Genomic DNA, 22,386 nt, shown 5'->3' on the forward strand with positions numbered 1-22,386 from the left:
ATGAATGTTGGGGCCACTTACTGATAGGAAAACAGATCTGGGGGCAAATCGAGTTCTGTGTTGAAGATGTGAAGCCCTCGATCAAGTAGAGGTATCAAGTCAGAAGTTGGATCTTCAAGTCCAGAACTCAGAGGAGAGTTCTGGGCTGACAATTTACCTGTGAGAGTTAACAGTGTGGAAATGATATTTAAAGTCCTGGGACTGGACGAGGTTACCCAGGGAAAGGAGATGATAGAAAAGGTCACCCATTTGACGTAGGATATGGAGGAAGGAGCATAAAAGAGACAGGGAAGCAGTGGCCAAGTACACAGAGGAGAGACTTTATAATCCCTTGAAGGAAGATTTTAATCTAGACTTGGTAGGAATCCATAAGTCACAGAAACACTGTATTTCATTCAAGAGAAACTTGAGATAGTACAACTCTATTAACTCTTTGGATTATTAGGTAAATAAGACTGCCAATTGCTTCTGGAATCTTGGGCCTAAGATCTTTCACTGATCCCAGGCAGGAGTCTGCCACTGCTGGGAGGTATGGGGCTGCTCAATAACAAGGTTTATTGTAGTTCCACGCATGGGTAGCTTAGCGAAACTTTATTACGCTTGGCAGATATGTGCACATATCAGAGGCTTGATCGTCCTTTTTAAATTTTTCCCTCCTTTTTCTCCCTCTGAGGCAGATGTTCCTGGCCTGGTTGGGTCCTGGCTGCATCACACAGATTCCTTTCTTGGTCTCTGCATGTGTCATTGTGAAATTTAATGCTTCTTCAGAGGAGACATGCTCTATTAAGTAAGAGAAATGTGGCTAAAGGAACATAATAATGAGGCTGATTAGATGTTTTTATTGGTGGTGACCTTTCTACTTAACCCTGAGAATGTTTTTTGGGGGGTTTTAAAATACATCATAGGGACTTCCCTGGTGGCGCAGTGGTTAAGAATCCGCCTGCCGATGCAGGGGACACGGATTCGAGCCCTGGTCCGGGAAGCTCCCACATGCCGCGGAGCAACTAAGCCCGTACGCCACAATGACTGAGCCTGTGCTCTGGAGCTTGTGAGCCACAACTAATGAGCCCGCATGCCTAGAGCCCATGCTCCACAACAAGAGAAGCCACCACAGTCAGAAGCCGGTGCACTGCAATGAATAGTAGCCCCCGCTCGCCGCAGCTAGAGAAAACATGCATGCAGCAACGAAGATCCAGCGCAGCCAAAAATAAATAAATAAACAAACAAATAAATAAATACATTTATTTTTTAAAAATCATAAATCTCACATTTCCTTCATTTGCCCCCTGAATCACATACAGACTTGCACTATGTAACCGGGTTTAGAAGGAAAAAAATTAGTGTGAGTATGGGTTTTTTTTTTCAGGCAGTTGAGAATAATATTATGCCCCTCGCAAACCTTCTGATTGAGAGAATGATGAGAAAAGCTGGATGGAAGAGGGTGAGTTTTTGTCTGAGAGCACCAAACACCATCAATTCTACTTCTGGGGCTTCCCTGGTGGCGCAGTGGTTGAGGGTCTGCCTGGCGGTGCAGCGGACGCGGGTTCGTGCCCCGGTCCGGGAGGATCCCGCGTGCCGCGGAGCGGCTGGGCCCGTGGGCCATGGCCGCTGAGCCTGCGCGTCCGGAGCCTGTGCTCCGCAAGGAGAATCCGCAGGATTCTCCAGAGAAACAGAACCAATAGAATTTGTGTGTGCGTGGGTGTATGTGTGTGTGTGGAGAGAGAGAAAAAGATAGAGATTGATCTACATATCTATAATCTATAATCTATCTAGAGATTGATTTTAAGGAACTGACTCGTGATTATGGAGACTGGTAAGTCCTAAGTCTGCAGTTTGAGTCTGACGGCTGACAGACTGGAGACCAAAGAAAGAGCTGTGTGGCAATTCAAATCCAAAGGCCACCTGCTGGCAGAATTTCCTCTTGTTGGGGTGTGTCGGGGGAGGGCGTGTCAGTCTTTTGTTGTAGTCAGATCTTCAACTGATTGAATGAGACCCACCCACATTATGGTGGGCAATCTGCCTTCCTTAAAGTCCACTGATTTAAATGTTAATCTATCCAAAACACCATCACAGAGACATCCAGAATAATGTTTGACCACATATTTGGGAACCTCATGGCTCAGCCAAGTTGACACATAAAATTAACAGCCACCCTAGTTTTCAAAACTCTTTTTCTACTGCAAAAAGCTGCTTAATAACCCAGTCTCTCTGCCCACCCCAAATGCCTGCTAATTTATAACCCTGTGAAGTTTGGCCACTTCTCTTACTTGGTTGAATCTTCAGGGTCTCGTTTTCCATGCCCAAATGGCTTATCAATGTGTTTAGAGTACTGGGGCCAGATGTTAATATGACCATTTCCCCCACTCTCTGTTACATCTATAAAACTGCTGTTGATGTAATGGCAATTTAAAAATCTTTCAGGAAGTCCTGTTTTAAAGAAACTGAACAATCACTTGCATTTTAAAAACCTATAATAACTTATAGTACAAAAGGACTTATTGTAAAGAGTCGATTAAAAAGGAGAATTCCCTTATGCATTTAAAACATGATTGTGTATAAAGTTTGGTTTCACTGCAGTCTCTCAGGACACACTGATAACGAAAAACCAGGCACAACTGGGGCTTCCCTGGTGGCGCAGTGGTTAAGAATCCACCTGCCAATGCAGGGGACACGGGTTTGAGCCCTGGTCCGGGAAGATGCCACGGAGCAACTAAGTCCACGTGCCACAACTACTGAGCCTGCGCTCTAGAGCCTGCGAGCCACAACTACTGAGCCTGCTCTGTAGAGCCTGTGAGCCACAACTACTGAAGCCCGTGCACCTAGAGTCCATGCTCCGCAACAGGAGAAGCCACCGCAATGAGAAGCCTGCGCATCGCATTGAAGAGTAGCCCCTGCTCGCCGCAACTAGAGAAAGCCCGCGCGCAGCAACGAAGACCCAACGCAGCCAAGATAAATAAATTTATTTAAAAACCCCACAAAAAGCAGGCACAACTAAAGTTTGCCTTTTATCAAGCAGGACTTCATGGTGTGTGGCCAGAAAGCTGGAGTCTCCTCTTGTACTTTGCGTTTGCACTGGGTCAGTTCTGTCTCATGCCCACAGCTAAAAATACCTCACTCCTGGCCAACCCTAGAGTGGCTGGGGATGCTAATTACTTAGAGGCAGAGATGTTTTTTCCTATGATTTTATTTTTAATCATTATTACTCACATGTACTTATTAAAATGATAACAGCTAATATTTTTGGATACCTGCAGTGGGCCAGGGCCATGCATTAAGCACAGTATATGCTTTATCTCACTCAATTTTTACAAGTCACTCTTTTTAAAAAAATTTTACTTTATTGAAGTATGGTTTATTTACAATGTTGTGTTAATTGCTACTGTACAACAAAGTGACTCAGTGTGTGTGTGTGTGTATATATATATATATATATATATATTCTTTTTCATATTCTTTTCCATTATGGTTTAGTACAGAATATTGAATATAGTTCCCTGTGCTATACAGTAGGACCTGTTGTTTATCCATCCTGTATATAATAGTTTGCATCTGCTAATCCCAAACTCCCAATCCTTCCCTCCCCCACCTCCCCTCCCCCTTGGCAACCACAGGCCTGTTCTCTATGTCTGTGAGTCTGTTTCTGTTTCGTAGATAAGTTCATTTGTGTCACATTTTAGATTCCACATACAAGTGATATCATGTAATATTTGTCTTTGTCTGGCTTACTTCAGTTAGTATGATAATCTCTAGGTCCGTTCATATTGCTGCAAATGGCATTATTTCATTCTTTTTTATGAGTAATATTCCATTGTACATATGTACTATATGTTCTTCATCCTTTCGTCTGCCAGTGGACATTTAGTTTGTTTCCATGTCTTGGCTATTGTGAATAGTGCTGCTATGAACATTGGGGTGCATGTATCTTTTTGAATTAGAGCTTTGTCTGGATATCTGCCCAGGAGTGGGATTGCTGGATCACATGGCAACTCTATTTTTAGTTTTTTGAGGAACCTCTATACTCTTCTCCATAGTGGCTGTACCAGTTTACATTCCCGCCAGCAGTGTGAGAGTGTTCCCTTTTCTCCACACCCTCTCCAGCATGTGTTGTTTGGATTTTTACAAATCACTCTTATTATGTACTTTTATCAGCTTCATTTTACAGATGAGGAAATGGAGATTTGACTACTGTTCCCAAGGTCACACGGCTGTTTGATCCTGAAGCTGGGACTTGCATCCAAAAGGATCTGACTCCAGACTTAGCCAACATGCCAGGCCCTCTCTTAGCCAATATGGCAATACTCCCCAAGCTCTCTCTGCTCATGTGCTGAGTATTCTGCTGGATGTCTCCTCTAGCAAACCTGTTGGTTTTGCAAAACTTTAGGGATTCAATCAGATCACCCACTAAACCGCTTCATAGTATTTTACAATAAAATTAAGAACTCCCTTTTTTCTCCATGCCTTTTCACAGATCAATTTTTACTGTGTGGGAGGGAGCCCCTGGGAAGAGGGCAGATTCTTAAGGCTCCAGCCTGCAGAGTCTTGTGGAACAAAATTCTGCCTCATTCATCCGCCACATAGCTTGAGGCCAGTGTTGGTGTCAGCCTGGCGCTGTTAATGGCAAAGGCTGAGGAATCATCCTCCAAGGCTGCCACCTGCTCTGATGTCTCAGTGGGTGTTATCTGTCTTGTTCTGAGTGACTTTTAGAAGAGAAGCTTCTTGGGCAGTTTCCTGAGAAGTTATCCCAGAACCTTAGAACTATCAAAGTCAGGAAGAAAAGAAAAATGTAAGACAGAACGACAAGAAGAACATCGGGAATTTCACACCAGGCAGGACTGGCGATGATATCCATGATATCTGGGGAGAGGAGGAAAATGAGAACTGTCACTTGGTGTTTCTCTTGTCACCCCTGCAGTAAGGGGCACGCAGCGAGTCAGCCACAATGCCACCAAGCTCCTCCTGAGCTCTTGGGAGACTGAGAGGGGGTGTCTGTTTAATGCGTTGCACAGAAAGTATCTAGGCTGGAAGTGGATGATCCCAGTGGGAGGGGCTGAGAGCAGCCTTCCACTGCCCTGGCGAGCGAACACTGGTCACCATGGGGGTGGGGACCTGGGCACACTGAACCGAGCAGTTCAGCAGCAGTGGCAACAGCATCACCATACTCTTTCCTCCCAAGGAGCACAGGCAGCCAGAGACGTGCAGGACATGTTGAAGGGCAAGACAGCCTTCCACTCAACACTTAGGAGACTCTGACCAAGTGCAAGTAGAGCCTGAGAACGCTGTAGCAGACCACGCAGCCTAAGGGTGGAGGGAGGCCCAGCCGGACCATGCTACTCCCTTCTCCATGCAGATGTTGGTTAGGGAGGGTACTGGCCGGGTGGGTGCAATTTACATTGCTAAAATTGCTCTTGATCATTTCTTTGCCTTGTTATCCAAGTACAATACAGCGATTGCAAAGGAAAGAGAGAAGGAGGGAAGGAAAGAAGGAAGGAAGGGAGGGAGGAAGAAAGAGAAGGAAAGAAAAAAAAAGGTGAGCCAAAAAACAGGGGTTTGCCATTAGGGGGAGCTGGGTGAAGGGCACATGCGCCGTGTCTGTACCATTTTTTTGCAACTTCCTCTGAATCTATAGTCATTTCCAAGTAAAAATAAAGGAAGCAGGAAATTCCATAATTTTCACTCCACGGAAATCACCACCATTACTATTGCAGCATATGTCTTTGGTTACATGTTTCTGTATAGTTTGTTGTAATTAACGAAGGCCTTCATACTGTTTTCGGGGGAGGGTCTCCCTTTGATTGTTCACAACAATCCCACAAGGTGTAGCAGCAACTTAATATTTATTGAGCGTGGTAGGAAGCAACACAGACATTGTTACTCTCAGATACCAGATAAGTTAGTGGTGTAAGTAGAAGTAGGATGAGACCTCCAATTCCCTGTTACCATTCTACTGCAAGGGATGCACACGGTGTAAAACCCCTCTTAGGGCTGATTGCGACTTCCCTCAGCCGGCAGGCAGAGGTGTCACTGAGAGAAGAGGCAGGCTGGTACTCAGGCAGGGTCTCACGGACTGGTGGTGCCTTGGGGTCACATGGGCCAAGAGATCCAGATATGCAATTCCAGAAACTGTTCAGGCCAAGGGGCGTAACTTCTCCTCACCAAACTTGCAAAGACTGACATGTCAACCAGTTCTCCAACTTGTTAGTCCACGGGGAGATCCGTGACTGCCACCTGACATGGATGTGTGTGTCAACTGTTCAGTTTTAAGATGCACCTTTCCCCCTCACGTTTTAACATCCCTGACACAGGGATTCATTCTACAACCACCGCCAGCCAGACAGCAGCTCCGACATAGTTGCTGTTGCCTGCAAATAGAAGAATTTGGGTGTTATTTCCTGTGACATGCCTGGAAAACTACAGCCATTCATGCTTCAGTCAGCAAACAAGTGAGGAACACTTAGGGAAAGAATAAGAGGTATGATTCTTTTGTTGTTGTTGTTTTGTTTTTACCCTCCTTTCTTTTTTTTAATTTTTAATATTTTATTTTATTTTATTTTGAGTCATGATTCTTGTCTGAAAACTTCTGCTGACATCCATCTGGTAAGATCAAGAAAGCACTGGAACCAAAACCCTCCAAATTGGTATTGGCGGCTTGAGAAAACTTGGAAGAAAATCTGAGTGGATTTCTTTCTTTCGTTCGTCTGTTAAATAATTTTTTAAAATTATTTTATTTTATTATTATTTTTAATATTTATTTTTGTCTGTGTTGGGTTTTCGTTGCTGCGCGCGGGCTTTCTCCAGTTGCGGCGAGTGAGGATTACTCTTTGTTGTGGTGCGTGGGCTTCTCATCGCAGTGGCTCCTCTTGTTGCGGAGCGCGGGCTCTAGGCGTGCGGGCTTCAGTAGTTGTGGCACACGGGCTTCAGTAGTCGTGGCTCGCAGGCTCTAGAGCGCAGGCTCAGTAGTTGTGGAGCACGGGCTCAGCTGCTCTGCGGCATGTGGGATCTTCCCCAACCAGGGCTCGAACCCATGTCCCCTGCATTGGCAGGCGGATTCTTAACCACTGCGCCACCAGGGAAGTCCCCTGAGTGGATTTCTTAGTAGAACACTTTTCTTTCTCATAACATTTTTTTGAAGATTTTTAAACTTAACAGAAAAGCTTAAAAAATTATTTGACAAATACCTAGGTATCCTTCACCTAGATTTTCTTAATGATATCATTTAGGGACATTTGCGTTTCCTCTCTCTGTTTTTTGGGGTGTTTTTGTTTGTTTATTTATTTGTTTGCTGGATCATTTTGAAAATGATGTGCAAATATCATGACACTTCACTCCTAAATACTTCAGCACATATCTTTTAGGAACAAGGACATTCTTTTCGATAACCGCAGACTATTATCACACTCAAGAAATTTAACATTAATATCTTAATATTATCTGATATGCAGCCCATATTCAAATTTCTAGTGGAAAGAGTACGTGTATCAGTTTTATTCTCTTTTAAGAAGTGCTGCGTCACCAACATTGTTGAAAGTAGAGGATGACTGTGTAGGAAAAAACAGAAACATCAAGGGCTCTGAATCTAAAAGTGGGTTGTCTAGCTATGGTTTTTGGTTTTCTAGCAAATTTTCTTCCATCTCCCTCCTTTTGGTAGCAGACAGCCTCCCCACTGCCCCCTACCCCACCCCGCCCCAGCCATAAATGTGTGGGTACATAGCCTGGGCTGAGCCAGTTGGAGAATTCAAGGCTTCTGAATCCTGACCCAACTGGGGCTATTCAGAATCCTCCTGCAAGAATCGGTCATGTTCTCAAAGTGGTGGAAGAGAGAAGCTCTCCCTTCAAAGGGGTTGCTATACTTGGATTATGTAAATCTAGAGATGCCAGCATCATTTTCCTTTCCCCAGAGACAGAGATAGAGATCTTTCTTCAAAATAAAGGCAAGACTAAAGAGACAGAAGGAAACAGGCAGTGATGAGAAACAGAAAAAGAGAAGCCTGGTGGTACTAGGTCCTCTGTCCCTGAAGGTCCTCTGTCCCTGAAGACTGGTTTCTACAGAAATTCTTCCTTTGATACTATGAGGTAGATCCCCTCCCTCTTTTTAAAGTCTAGTTTTAGTTGGGTTTCTGCCACTTGCATCCAAAAGCATTCCAACTAATGCAGCCATTGTATCCATTCACCAAGTTATATAATGGCCCCCAAGCACTGTGTCAGGGACACTTGACTGTACCTTTTATTTGATTACAACACTGTACTTTCCCTCTGTTTCCAACAGTTTTTGCCCACTAAATATGTTTGCTTTTTTTAAAAAAATTATTTATTTATTTATTTATTTATCTATGGCTATGTTGGGTCGCGTGGGCTTTCTCTAGTTGCAGCGAGCGGGGGCCTCTCTTCCTCGCGGCGCGCGGGCCTCTCACTATCGCGGCCTCTCCCGTTGCAGAGCACAGGCTCCAGACGCGCAGGCTCAGTAGTTGTGGCTCATGGGCCTAGTTGCTCTGAGGCATGTGGGATCTTCCCAGACCGGGGCTCGAACCCGTGTCCCCTGCATTGGCAGGCAGATTCTCAACCACTGCTCCACCAGGGAAGCCCAATATGTTTGCTTTTAAACAACTGAAAAGACAAAGGTGAACTCTGCTGCTATCCAGTATTCTTTCTATTTTACCACTGCTGTGATTGGTGCCTTCATTTACACACACAGAAGCCACACATACACACTCACAACCCATATCAGGTCTAGATCACAGATTACAAACACATAATTACAGAGGTGAAGCAGGTAATGTCAAATGAATGAGGAGAGGCAGATAGATATTCTGGTAGTACAAGGGGTAGAAGAAAGGCTGCAGCAAACTGAAAGGAGGATGCTCTGCCTGAAGGCAGCCAAATTCAATTGAAAACAACAGCCGCAACACCTTGTGGGCCACAGTAAACACGTCTGTGATTTGCCCTGCAGGCCGCCACTTTGCAACTTCCAGCCTAGACTGTATCTACTTGCCTCCCTCTCTTAGTCAAGAGGAGATTCTGGTTGTGAAGAACAGAGTTCCACTCGAGATACCTCGTTTCAAGGACCATTGCTTAGAAGAGTATAACAGATAATTTCTTGGATATGAGATCCAAAGTATCATCCAGCCTCATGGGAACAGGGGTGGGCACTGTTCGGAGCCGGGTGTATTCTCTGTTCTGAGTACTGTCTCTATATTGTACTTCAGAGTCTCGAGGGAGTGTTGACTAGCTGCTGGCCAGTGGACCAGACATCCGTTCCTTGTCTGACAGGCATATGCTGGAGACGGGGTCATGGTCAGCCGTGCCCAACTAAGCTTCTGTCTTCAGCAGAAACTCTGGGTCGGGGATAGGGTTAGGGCTGGGCTGGGGCAGACAGTTAAAGTTGATTCATACTGTGGCTTTGCCACTCCAAACATCATCAGCGCCACAATCAGTTCGGATTCACTGCATTTGTTAACTTTGCATATTTCCTTTTAAATTTTTTCCCAGTCTGAAAGAGGATGTGGGGCTTTGAATAGGAAGCATGTGTGTATGTATGTGTACCTACCATCAGTGAACATTCCTCTGGACTTAAACTGGGTCAGCTCTTACAGCATCTTTTCTCTGTCCCCTTGGTGATCGTACGTCTCTCTTTCCAAACCTTCTCTTCCTCTTATTCCCACAACAGTCCTGTCTCATATTCTGCACAGATTCGTATAAAATGTCTAGTTTCTTCTACCTTGGGATAACCCTGAATATCATCTCTTAATTAATCTTTTCAAAGTGCCATTGCAATTATATTACTCTTCTCCTGGGAATGTACTATGGTTCTCCACAGGTTTGGTTTTTTTGTTTTGTTTTGTTTTGTTTTTTTGCGGTACGTGGGCCTCTCACCGCTGTGGCCTCTCCCGCCGCGGAGCACAGCCTCCGGACGCGCAGGCTCAGCGGCCATGGCTCACGGGCCCAGCCGCTCCGCGGCACGTGGGATCCTCCCGGACCGGGGCACGAACCCGTGTCCCCTGCATCGGCAGGCGGACTCCCAACCACTGCACCACCAGGGAAGCCCAATCTCCACAGGTTTTTGGTCCTTGAAAAGTTAACTAACATCTCTGGATCTTGTCCCTTATTATAAAATGGTACAATATTACCAGTCTCGTAGAGCTGTGATCAGGGCTAGAGATAATGTCCCGAATGCCTGGGACAGTGCCTGGCAGAGTATAGGTGCTCAATTAATGTTCATTTGTACTTCACATTTTCACACCATTTCCTGAGTCTACATCATTTCCACAAAGAGACCTCAAGCTCCCTTAGAACATTCTCTTGCTTTCTTCCCCTTTATTATCTACAGCCTTGGAACTTCTATATAGTTGGAACAGCCTGGCGCGCCATACACATTCAGTGAGGCGTGGGCAATGAAGCTAAAGATGGTGAGAGCAGCATCTGTAGGAGAAGTGGGAGGGGGTGGGGACCCTGTGGCCAGGAAACAGGTCACTGCCAGTGAATGTGCTTCATTCATCCCAGCCCCAGGGGAGGCCCGAGGGTGGAGCTCGTTGTTTCCCAGCACCTACAGGTTGACTCCTAGGCGGGTAATGGGTTCCAAGCTTTCCTGACCCTGCTCAGGGTGCTTCTGTGACACCCTCCATAGCCCTGTCACCCCCACGATGAGGACTAGGGACACTTCTCTTCCCAAGACAGGACTAGGAAACCGCACGATCGGAGGTTAAATAGCAGTCAGTATGCTGCTGACAAATCTGAGTTTGCATCAGCAAATCTCCACCGGGGTTTGGCTCCCTGGATACCTGTGTGTGTTCCTCGTCCTTCTTGGGTTACCAGGAACAGAAGCGCACTCACTTGACTTCAAGGGCATTGTTGTCAGGACACCATAGAAATCAGGCCAAAGGAACCTCTGCCAGGGGGCCCAGCCTCCTGGGCACCGTGAAGAGCTGGGGCTCACCCAGGATGGACGTGGTTTGGGAACGGAAAGGTCTGTGTTTTTCTGGTGCCCCATCAGCGGCGTGAGTACCCCTTACCATGTCCAGATCGTCCTGTCTTGGTTTTTTCAAATACTTTTTTCAAGTTCTGCTCCTTCCACCACTGTTCAAGCCTCTTTTTTGTCTCCTGTTCCAACTCCTCAGATAATAGGATTCGAGTAATTTACAAGGTCATTGGCATGCCTGATGGGCAGTTTTGCCCCAAGCCACACCCTAGGTCCTGAATGGGTTGCCTCAGGTCTGGTGCCCACCGTAGTCCAACACACTGTGGCCAGGGTGGAGGGGTCCCAGGCAGCAGGAAGGCACCCACAGGAACCACGGAGGGGGTGTGCGTCTCAAGAGGGTTTGTGGCTCAGGACTCCTTACTTTTACCCTTGTCCCATAAAAGATGTCAAAAACTAGTCAATATTTATGGAGAATATATTGTTTAGGGAAACAAGCTATTTCTTTTTTGAAACCATCTTGAATTGTACTGCTTTCCCCTCTCAATTCAAGCTCCACACTACTGCTAAAGTTCTCTTTGTAAATGTGTATTAAATCACATCAAGAAAAGAAATCTTGCATTGGTTTTCCATTACCTTCAAGCTGAAATTTTAACTCCTTGGCATGACGTTCAAGACCCTTATGATCTGGTTGCAACCTGTTTCACTGGTCTCATCTCCTCTTCCACTGCACACACCTCTCTCCCTCCACGGTACACACACACACACAGACACACACACGCACACACACACACACACTGTGCATATAGACACCCTTTGCTCTAACCGTGTCCAAATTTTGCAGTCCCCTGAATTTATCACATTCTCCCATGTCTGGAGGCCTTTCTAGAATATCTTTCCCTCTCTCTCCTGTTTAGCTTCTATTCACCCTTGGGATTCCAGTTTCTTAACACAGGCTTCCCTTACTGTCCAGAGCTGACTCGGATGCCTTCTGTCATGTACGCATAGCATACGACCCCACCTGGGGCAACTCACCACACTTCTTTGTAACTGTTGATGTACTTGTTTATTTTCTCTGCTGAATGACAGACTCACTGGGGGCAGGGGCTATATTTTATTCACCAGGATATCTTCCCATTTTGTGGGAGCTCAACATTTTCTTGAATGAATGAATGAATGAATGAACTTCCTCCAAAACGGGTTCCTGTTGCAAAAGCAATGAAATGAAGTTAAGAACATGTGCTTTGGACCCTTGAATCCAAACCCTGCCACTCACTAGCTGAGGGACCTTGACCTCTCCAGGACCTGCCATTGTTCGTTGGGTAGAGTGAAGGGTTGGGGGTTGGGGTCCTGCTCTCTGGGTTCTAGACGCTCAAGGACATGTGTCCACATAGGGCCAACCAGCAGAGCCTAAACGGACCTTCCTTGCTCAGGGCAGCTGGTCACCAGAGATGGGACAAGACTTTGCTCCCTCCTGTCAACTTCTGCAGTATGAACAACATCGTTCAGTACCTGCTTCTCTTTGGCATTTTTAAGAAATGCTGCCTTGACTCAGTTTATTTTCTCTAATTGGCCTTTACAAAGAGCAAGCTTTAAACCTGGGCACTGGCCAAAGAGGGGAAAAATGGGACTCTGCCTACGAGTCCAGACTTTGTCCTTGTGCTCTATGTCTCACTACATACTCCCTTTTCTTTTAAACTTTTCTTTTGAAATATTTTTAGATTTTTCCTACTTAAATCCTCTCCTTGATTTGGGATTTTTCTGGGATAAATAGTGTCCCAGAGACTTTCTTCTTTCTCATGATAGTATTAAAATTTTGAAGGACCATGAAATAAATGGAACGCCCAAAGTACCTGCATTCTGGACAAGGCACAGCCAGACCCACCCGTTGCCATGTCTGTTGCCAGAATGTGTTGAACTGAGGCCCAAGCAAGTGATTTCAGTTAGTTGTTGATATCGAACCCATTGCCTTTCAAGTTTAATATTGGTCCGCCTGGTCATGGTGGCCAAGAATTCTGAATAGAAAATAAAGACGAGGTGGATTATTGGCCTCCAAGTGCCCCTCAAAGGCAAACCTTTATGTGGATATTCTCTCGCATTATGGTGTTCAATACCCCTTGCCCTGCATGCCAGAGCTGAGTTATTGGTGGGGGAGTGTTTACTAGCCTTCTGGGGATAAGCTTTTAATCACCTGCAGAGAGCAGTGGGCCGCCTCTAAAAACACTTCAATAAATTGGGATTCAGGCCTTAGTTGGCTCAGCCCTTGTCAGCCCCAGGCTGCCTTGTGCCAAGATACATTGAAGCCAGAAATGAAGGTCAAAAAGTTACTACGCGTTGGCATGTCTTGCTGGCTGGCTTGTTTGGTAGATCCTTATTAAAACATAGGTGAATGTTGGCTGGCTTCTTTCTCGCTGTTATAAATACTGTCCTGTCCGTTTTCATTCCTTTCTTCTCTGCCCACTTCTGCAAAGATGGTTGTGACGGGGGGATGGACAAGCTGAATGCATTGGTAGAGCTGTCACCTCAGAAGAGGGATTCCGGACGTCCCACATGATTAGCACTGATGGTGGACATCAAGGGAGTGGTGTTATGAGATCACCTGGAAGCTGGCCAGACGGACCAGAACAGTTCTGGCTAAACCCTTCCCTGGAATCCAGCTCTTCTGGGAGGGCTTCAAAACAGCGGCTAAACTCTGAGTCCACTAGATGGCACAGTGACACTGGCACACACATCGTGGTGAGCCTCTGGGTGTCCTGCACTCACTGTTCTGGGCTTGATCCCTCTTGAACAAAAGTTGGAGGCTAGTTAAGAAAGGGAGCTGGGGATAAACTCCTTGAAGTTCTATATCTTGGCTCTATTTCTTTAATAAATCTTCATATAGCCATTGTGAAAATTGTGTGGATTTTGTAAAACTGTGGACAATAATTAATGATGAAGAACGATAAAAATACCCCAAAGCCTTGATTGTGTAGGAGAAATGCCATAGAAAGAGGATCTAGCCATCTCTGATACTTTGAAAATGCATCCTGACATGTTGGGGAAAATATATGGCTTAACTAGCTCTTGTGTTATCCCAAGTAGTAAGTACTTTATTTGCATTCATTCCATTAATCCTTATAGTAACTTATAAGGTAGGTGCTATTTTTTTTCTTTTTTACAAATTTATTCATTTATTTAGGGCTGCGTTGGGTCTTCGTTGCTGCTCTAGTTGCGGCGAGCAGGGGGCTACTCTTTGTTGCGGTGCGCGGGCTTCTCATCGTGGTGGCTTCTCTTTGTTGCGGAGCACGGGCTCTAGGTACGCGGGCTTCAGTAGTCGTGGCACGTGGGCTCAGTAGTTGTGGCACACGGGCTCAGTAGTTGTGGCTCGCAGGCTCTAGAGAGCAGGCTCCGTAGTTGTGGCTCACGGGCTTAGTTGCTCCGCGGCATGTGGGATCTTCCCAGACCAGGGCTCGAACCCGTGTCCCCTGCATTGGCAGGCGGATTCTTAACCACCGCGCCACCAGAGAAGTCTCGAGGTAGGTGCTATCAACATACTAATTTTACAGACAGGAAAATCGAGGCACGGAGAGTTTAAGTGGCTCACCTAAAGTCACAGAGCTAATAAGTGCTGGAGCTGAGACTCAAACCTTGAGAGTTTGGGCTCCAAAGTTCATGCTCTTAGGGACGATACTCCTCACAAAAGAGAAGTCTGGGGAGCCCTGCCAAATAAGCTTTTATGCTTTCTCATGACAAAGGAACAAGCTTAGGTTCTAAACACCTTGCTGCCTAATATCTCCCCTTTAACATGACTGCCCTGGGCCATCAATGCTATGTGCCAGCATATCTGTATTCTCATGTTCTGATGCTATAACAAATGCCATCGTCCTTCTAGAAATCGTGCTGCAATAGCATAATTTTTTGTCCTTCTATTCGGAACATTTTGCTTAAAAAAAGCAAAAGCCCTGACTTGTTCGTGCTCGTCCTGACTTTCAGTTTCAGATAGGAAAATTAATATGCTAAGTCGTTTATCCGCATAAGGACACTTAGGCTATGACTAGAGAATTTACTCCTACTTTCATTCCTCCATTTATTCTGCGATGTTGACAGAATGCACGCAGTGTGCCTGGCCCTGAGTTTAGAGCGATAACTCAGGCAAGTGTGCCACCTTCACGTCCCTCACAGCTCAAAACGAGGGGCAGACGTGTGAACACAACGCGAGAAGCAATCCTGTTGTGACTGTAGCAGAGCTTTGGATGGCTGGGGGAGAAGGGGCGCTGCCCAGGTCTTTGAGGGGGGGTTGCAGTAGGACAGCCTTCGCAGAGGACAGGATTCTTGGGCGGAGGCATTAACGATAAGCAGGGGTCCTCTAGGTAAACACAGCGTCCCCAGGAAGAAAGAACACAGCGTGTTCCCAATGCTCAGAGCTTGGACACTGTAAGAGATGAGTCTGGAAAATACCCAGAGGCCGGGTGCAAAGTTCTCCATGAGGCAGTCAAAGGTGGAGCTTTATTCTCTAGCCGGTGGAAAGCCACAGGGAGCTTTCCAGGAAGGGAATGATACCATTAGATTTGTGTTTTAGGAAGAGGACTCTGGTCTGAAGGATAGACTACAGGTCAGGAGGGCAGCAGCCAGCCAGATTGGAGGCAGAGACCAGTTAGGAGATTTTTGCAGGAGTTGAGATGAACTGAGACGATTAGGGTGAGGGACCCTGAGTGATATGGGGTTCAGAACGAGCCTCCCCCAAATGTATCACTCTTGCATGAGGATTATTTTGAACTAAAGGCAATCGAGACCCTGTGGGGTCAAGAGAAACTACTGCCCCTCCCCTAACTACCTACAAGAATTTAAATTGGGGATTTTTCCCAGCCAAGAGTTATTACTGGAGACAAATTTTATCCAAGTGGTCCCATCTGTATGGCAGGGCAAATATCTAGATACCAAGCATCTGCTCTTCCTCTTATCGTCCTGTGAGGGACCTTCTTTCCTTGGAAGCCCCAGGCTCCTATACCATTTCTCACTCAGGATGGCGTATAGACCTCATTTTACCTTTCTGTCTCTGACCCTCTCATGTGCGGGGGGTTTCTGTATGTGCAAAATTAAATCTAATCTTCTCCTGTTACTCTGTCTCATGTCGATTTAAGTCTTATACCAACCAGAAGAACCTAGAAGGGTAGAGGAAAGTTTTCTTCCTCCTTAACAGTAGGATAGGGGAAAGGAGTTTTAGGGACATTTCAGAGATAATGTAAGTAGGGCCTTTATTTATATATGGAGGTATGAATTATTTATAGCCAGCTTTCTCCCACAAAGGATTTGGGGTAGAACCGTAGGACTTGATAATGAGATGAATTCAGGGGCTGAGGGAGAGAAAAGCATCCAACAAGATCCCCAGTTTCTGGCTTGGACAAGTAGGTAGATGGGGTACCATCAGTCAATATGGAAACGGAAGAGAAAGAAGCCCATGCTCAAGGGGCTGCCCAAGGTTTCATTTCAAGCATATTGCATTTGAAGTATTGTGGACAGCCAAGTGGCTCTAAGGATCTGCACCCTGTGGGAAAAGTCGAGGTTGGAAAGGTAGAGTTTGAAATTATCAGCACATTGGTGGAGGCTGAGACCAGGAAGGTGGATGTCATTACAGAGTCTGATAAAAATACGAACCGTTTTGTTTAGTTTCCAAAAGTTTAGCTATTTAGTTTCTTATAGCTCTGTCTGCATTTTTTTCACTTCTCTTCAAAATAGGTAGCTCCAGGGAGTAATAAGAGAGCTGAGAAGAGTACGGTGTCTCCAGGATTTCTTTGGGTCTGCCTTGCCTTCTGTGCAAAGTCTGTGTACATTTTATATTCCAAGTTCTTCCCAAGATAACTCGAAGCCTGGTGCAGAGGGAGAAGACCCTGAGCTTTCAATCACATCACTTGCAGACAACACTCCACCTCCAGCCCCTGAGTACCACTCTGGCTTTTTGAAGAACTGGAGAGAACATGCTTCACTGGCAGGTGAAGACAGGGAGGGGGCTGGAGCCGGCTTCAGTCTTGTATTTATTTTAAAACTGTGTAAATGTTTAAAATGTGATATGTAAACTTGCTTTCAGGCCACTTTTCATGGTAGGCGGCCTTGACAGTTAACCATTAGGTTTCTCTGGGACGGTGGAAACTTGTGTTCTTTTGGAGAGGACAGCAGAAAGACTGCTCGCTTGATGGTATGGGGGACAAGGCAGGTGGGTTTGCCATCTGCTCTCAGCTTTGGCAAGAGGGAGGAATTGAAGGCAGCTGTGACAGCACCCGGGAGAAATTAAACAGGAGATACTTTATTCCGCCAACCTCAGGGCTTTTGTCATGGTAACAACTCCCAGACTCGGTGGCTTACAAACATTGACTTCTCCATCATGCTGTGGAATGGCCACAGCTCTGCACTAGGCTGTGGGCTGACTATAGGGTGGCTTCTAGCATCTTCCTGTTCTGGGACTCGGGCTGCAGGAGCAACCCCTAGCTGCAACCCTCAGCCCCGCGACAGAGAACAGAAGCACAAGAGGCTAGGCCAAGCCGTGCACTCTCCCTTCAGTCCGCTGCTCGGAAATGGCGTGTGTCACGCCCGCTTGAATTTTGTTGGACAAAGCAAGTCACATGGCCAATCCCAAAGGGTTGTGCTCTAAGGAAGGAGGAATTGAATACTTGAGCGTAATACTGTTATCTGCCAGAGTCAGTCATTCTTTCGCTAAATACTTACTGAGTGCCAGCATTGTGCTGGAACTTGATCTATGGAAATAGATCTGTTCCCTGCCCTCATGGAGCTTACAATCCCACTTGGGACATAAATGATGAGACCAGAAATTACAATAAAGGCTGAGCCCAGTCCCAGATTTCAGGGCCCTCACAAGGATAGTGGAGGCTGCAGAGAGCATAGGATGACTGCCATAGGATGAATTACTCCAGGATGTTACCATAGCAAGACCTAAACAATATTTTTCCCTGGATGGGGTGGGGAGTGGCGGAGAGATTCTGTTCTTCAAAACTCTACTCAGGTCGCCAGCCTTCTGAGACTCTCTATGGCCTTCTTTGCTGAGATAGTGTCAGGCCTGGCAGGTTACCTGCCTTGACACCCTTCGTCCCACCTGCCACCTGTAAACCCAGCCCCACCTCCCTTCCCAGTCCGGTCAGGTCCTGAATCAGCAAAGGACTTAAACAGATCCAGCTCCGTATTCGGGTGCTGAGGATCAAGTTACCCTTGGCTATTTGTCTCTCCATGACCAGCTGTCCCAGTTTTAAAAACTGGATTCCCGTCACATTCCTAAGCTTTTTCTGTAACCTTCCAAACCCTTCCATACCATCACACCCATACTGCTCTGACCTAACATCCCAAGATTCCAACCCAGTGATTCCCTTCGTACCTGTTAGACCCCCGGTCCCAGGGTTCATAAACATCACCATTCCCTCAACATCTTCACAGAGGCTGTCTCTCAGAAGACTCTTTCCTGTGGGTACCACTTCTGCAGCCCTCTTGAACTCAGGACCGGGAGACCAGGGAATGTTCTCCTTACTCCCCACCGCGGCTTCCTATACCCTGGTGTGACACCGTATGCTGCACCGGGTCTTATTTGTGGCACACGGGATCTTCGTTGTGGCATGCTGGACCTTTAGTTGTGGCATGTGAAATTTTTAGTTACTGCATGTGGGCTCTTAGTTGCGGCATACAGGATCTAGTTCCCTGACCAAGGATTGAACCCAGGCCCCCTGCATTGGGAGCGCCGAGTCTTAACCACTGGACCACCAGGGAAGCCCTGAAAGAGATTCTTGATTACATATATGTAGATGGCTCCATCGGGGTCCAGGGAAGACCCTGGCAGAGGCTGACTGCTGCTGTTCTTCATATTCACTGCTTGGTGCAGCCAAAATATTGTGCAGGTATCAAGAGGTGGGTCCAGGCACACGGCATGCAGATGATGCCCCAGGTAGGGGATGGCTTTGAAGTCTGGCAAACCAAGAGTTTCCATCAATGACCGGTTCAAATTTACCTTTCATATGAGTTCTTGGCACCAAGAACAATACCCTAGATGTTGGGGTCCAACGTCACAGGTGAATATAAATATATCCAGAGGTTCTATAGAAGTTTACACAGGGCTAGTTAGGCTGAAAGTAAGCCAGCCAAGTGGGGAAATAGCTCAAAAACCCTGTCTGCAGAGCTTTACTAAGATTTATTTGGAAAGTTATGGTCTCTCCCAAAATGAATCCACAGATTGCTTTGCTCTGATTACAAGAAGAACGTTGAGGTCTTTATTAACGGTCATCATTGGATTCCTTCCCTCCTTAAGGAGATTAATTAGGTAAATTTCATTACAGTAACATCAACTTTCTTGGAAAGAAACCATCCAACTTCAGAATGACTGTAAGTTTATATCTGGAAACTAAGCAATGTTAATGTTTACAGTTGAGAATGTGAAACATTAGGTTTTAATAGATGTTGATGTCATTCTTGGCATCCTGCAATGATATAAACTACTCTGTGAAGAGGTAACACGTTGTTAAATGGAGCCAAAATGCAAAGAAAGAAGCTGGAATGTACACACGCAGGGTTCCTCCCTACCTCCCACTGACCCGTCCTGCATCTGCCATCTGAGCTGAGCCAGAAAATTGTGGTTGGCATGTCCCATCTATCGCAAATGTCCAGGTAGAGAGACGAAGGAATTTCTCCCATTCTATTTAGTGGTTTGCTGCTCTAGTATTTTCAAAGAGGGCCAAAACGGCCAAGGAAAGAGGCCAATTTTAGTCCTGGTTCGACCACTACTTGTTGCATGACCCTGGACCAGTCACTCTCTCTGGGTTGTTTCCCCATGCAAAAAGTGAGAGGTCTAGACTCACTGGCCTCCAAGGACAAGCATAAAACTCTGTTTAAAAGATATTTTTCCTGCCTTTTGGGTAGACTGTCTAATATGCAGCCATTTGACAACCCCCCCCCCTTCAACCCTGAGGGAGTCTGGGAACTTTGGGGCTGAATCTTTTTTTTTTTTTTAAACCCCTCTCTTTTGCCCTGTTATTTGTTTATTTTTAAATTAACTCTGAGTTTATTTTTATTTATTTTTTAATATTTATTTATTTGGCTGTGTCGGGTCTTAGTTGCAGCACACGGGATCTTCATTGCAGCATGTGGGATTTTTGTTGCAGTGAGCAGGCTCTAGTTGCAGCGCACAGGCTTAGTTGCCCCGAAGCATGTGGGATCTTATTTCCCTGATCAGGGATCAAACCCATGTCCCCTGCATTGGAAGGCGCATTCCTAACCACTGGACAACAGGGAAGTCCTGGGGCCGAATCTTTAACCCTGCTAGGTGGGTGCTCGGGTCCTTGAACTTGCCTCATGACAGCCAGGGGCTGGGGCAGTTCTGGGATGGCCTCAGACACAGATTGTGTAAAAATTCGCTCTACCCCCACCTCCCTCTCTCCTCTCTCTGCTTGTACAGTTTTTAAAGGATATCACCATATATTAGTGCATTCCTGCAAGGTGGGCAGGGCAAGATTCTTACATGGAATTGCTAAAAGAAGCTCATATGTGTTCAAATGGTTCTGATGAACCTAGGGGCAGGACAGGAATAAAGACGCAGACATAGAGAATGGACTTGAGGACATGGGGAGGGGGAAGGGTAAGCTGGGACGAAGTGAGAGAGTAGCATTGACATACATACACTACCAAATGTAAAATAGATAGCTAGTGAAGCAGCGGCATCACATGGGGAGATCAGCTCGGTGCTTTCTGAACACCTAGAGGGGTGGGATAGGGAGGGTGGGAGGGAGACGCAAGAGGGAAGGGATATGGGGATACATGTATACATATAGCTTGATTCACTTTGTTTTACAGCAGAAACTAACACATCATTGTAAAGCAATTATACTCCAATAAAGATGTTAAAAATAAAAAAGAAGCTCATATGTGTTCAGTAAATTGAAATTTTCAGGCACAGTGTAGAATTTCTCCCCTAGTGCTGGGGAGAGGGGCATCTTTGTGATTTTTTTAATGTCCCTAATATCATTGTGCATAGTAGCCTCCCATAAATAGCCTACTTTGGTAGGAGTTTGTCAAATTCCAGAATGACCTGAATGCCGGATTTTCCCTTAATTTGATTCTCTAGGGGAGCATTAGGACTGGTCAACCTTTTAGTTGTGGCCTGGTACTAAACTGGACTCCCCACTTACGAAGTTATAGGGTGTATCTCTGAGGACCCTCCTACACTACCTCTTACTTAAAATGCTGCATGCATGGAACTTGAACAACCAAAGCCCCCAGAACAGATTTGCTCAGGCCTGGAGAGTCCAGAGGGACCTGCAGACCAGAGGAGGGTCAGTCCTCCCAAGGGAGCAGGAACGGTGAGCATTTTTGCACTGACTGCACATACCCTCAAGATACCGTATTCTGTTCTGGATTCCACAACTTTAGAGTGACAGGAAAAAAAACAACACAAAAGCTCAGAGGTGAGCCATGAGGATGAGGAACAGATTGGAAAGTGTTATTTTACGCATGAAGATGGAAAAAGTGGGTACATTCACTTTGAGGAGAGATAGTTGAGGAGGAGGATTACTGATCACCTTCAAACACCTAAAGATTATTTTACAAAGACTGGAGGACATTTGCTGCCCACGGAGGAAGGAACGGAAGAGGCACACACACCCTCGTGCCCAGGTGGATTCAGGTGGCGTGAGGGAGGCTGGTCGGAGTGGTCAGGCCTGGGATGAGACCAAGGAAGCTGTCACACGCCTTCCTCTGGGACCCCTGGAAGCAGAGGGAATTCTCCTCTTGCTTGTGAGGTTGAATTCCGCCGACAGCAGCGGAGCGACTAGATCATACATACACACTGACTCAACCCCAGCAGCTCTGCTTTTTCACCAAAGGGCAACTAAAACCCACCTACAGATTTATGGAAAATAGCATTGTGTGAGAGCAAGAACATGAGGAAAAAAAGGAAGTATTTTAACTGTCAGCTCCAGGAATTTTGAGTGTGAGAGCTGGGGACAGGGCTGGGGCCTCAGGACATGGGAACACCCAGCTTTGCTTCCCTCAACTATTTTTCTTTTCCTTTTTAAAATTAAGTAATTTATTTATTTATTTATTTTTGGCTGCGTTGGGTCTTCGTTGCTGCGCGCGGGCTTTCTCTAGTTGTGGCGAGCGGGGACTACGCTTCGTTGCGGTGCGCGGGCTTCTCACTGCGGTGGCTTCTCTTGTTGCGGAGCACGGGCTCTAGGCGCTCGGACTTCAGTAGTTGTGGCTCAGGGGCTCAGTAGTTGCAGCACGCGGGCTCTAGAGTGCAGGCTCAGTAGTTGTGGCGCTCGGGCTTAGCTGTTCCGCGGCATGTGGGATCTTCCTGGACCAGGGCTCGAACCTGTGTCCCCTGCATTGGCAGGCGGATTCTTTTTTTTTTTTCTTTTTCTTTTTCTTTGGGTATGCGGGCCTCTCACTGCCGTGGCCTCTCTCGCTGCGGAGCACAGGCTCTGGACGCGCAGGCCCAGCGGCCACGGCTCACGGGC

General features: G+C 46.3%; 1 protein-coding gene across 8 annotated transcripts in view; it reads left to right on the forward strand.

The window, feature by feature from the left end:
- Window positions 1-22,386, forward strand: part of C15H8orf89 (chromosome 15 C8orf89 homolog) — a 99,558-nt gene that overhangs the window by 55,295 nt on the left and 21,877 nt on the right. For 3 of the 8 annotated variants that reach the window (XM_055091347.1, XM_055091340.1, XM_055091339.1), the window contains exon 8: window positions 16,622-16,875. The exons of 1 other annotated variant lie outside the window; for it this stretch is intronic. The gene's annotated coding sequence lies outside the window, so the exon portion shown is untranslated. Of the gene's footprint in view, window positions 1-4,149; window positions 4,567-6,302; window positions 6,470-16,621; window positions 20,599-22,386 lie in introns of those variants that run through there. 4 more of the 8 variants (XM_055091342.1, XM_055091344.1, XM_055091343.1 and 1 more) reach the window with 4 other exon arrangements.

Source organism: Physeter macrocephalus, chromosome 15, assembly GCF_002837175.3.
Source record: "Physeter macrocephalus isolate SW-GA chromosome 15, ASM283717v5, whole genome shotgun sequence".
Classification (NCBI taxonomy): Eukaryota; Metazoa; Chordata; class Mammalia; order Artiodactyla; family Physeteridae; genus Physeter; species Physeter macrocephalus.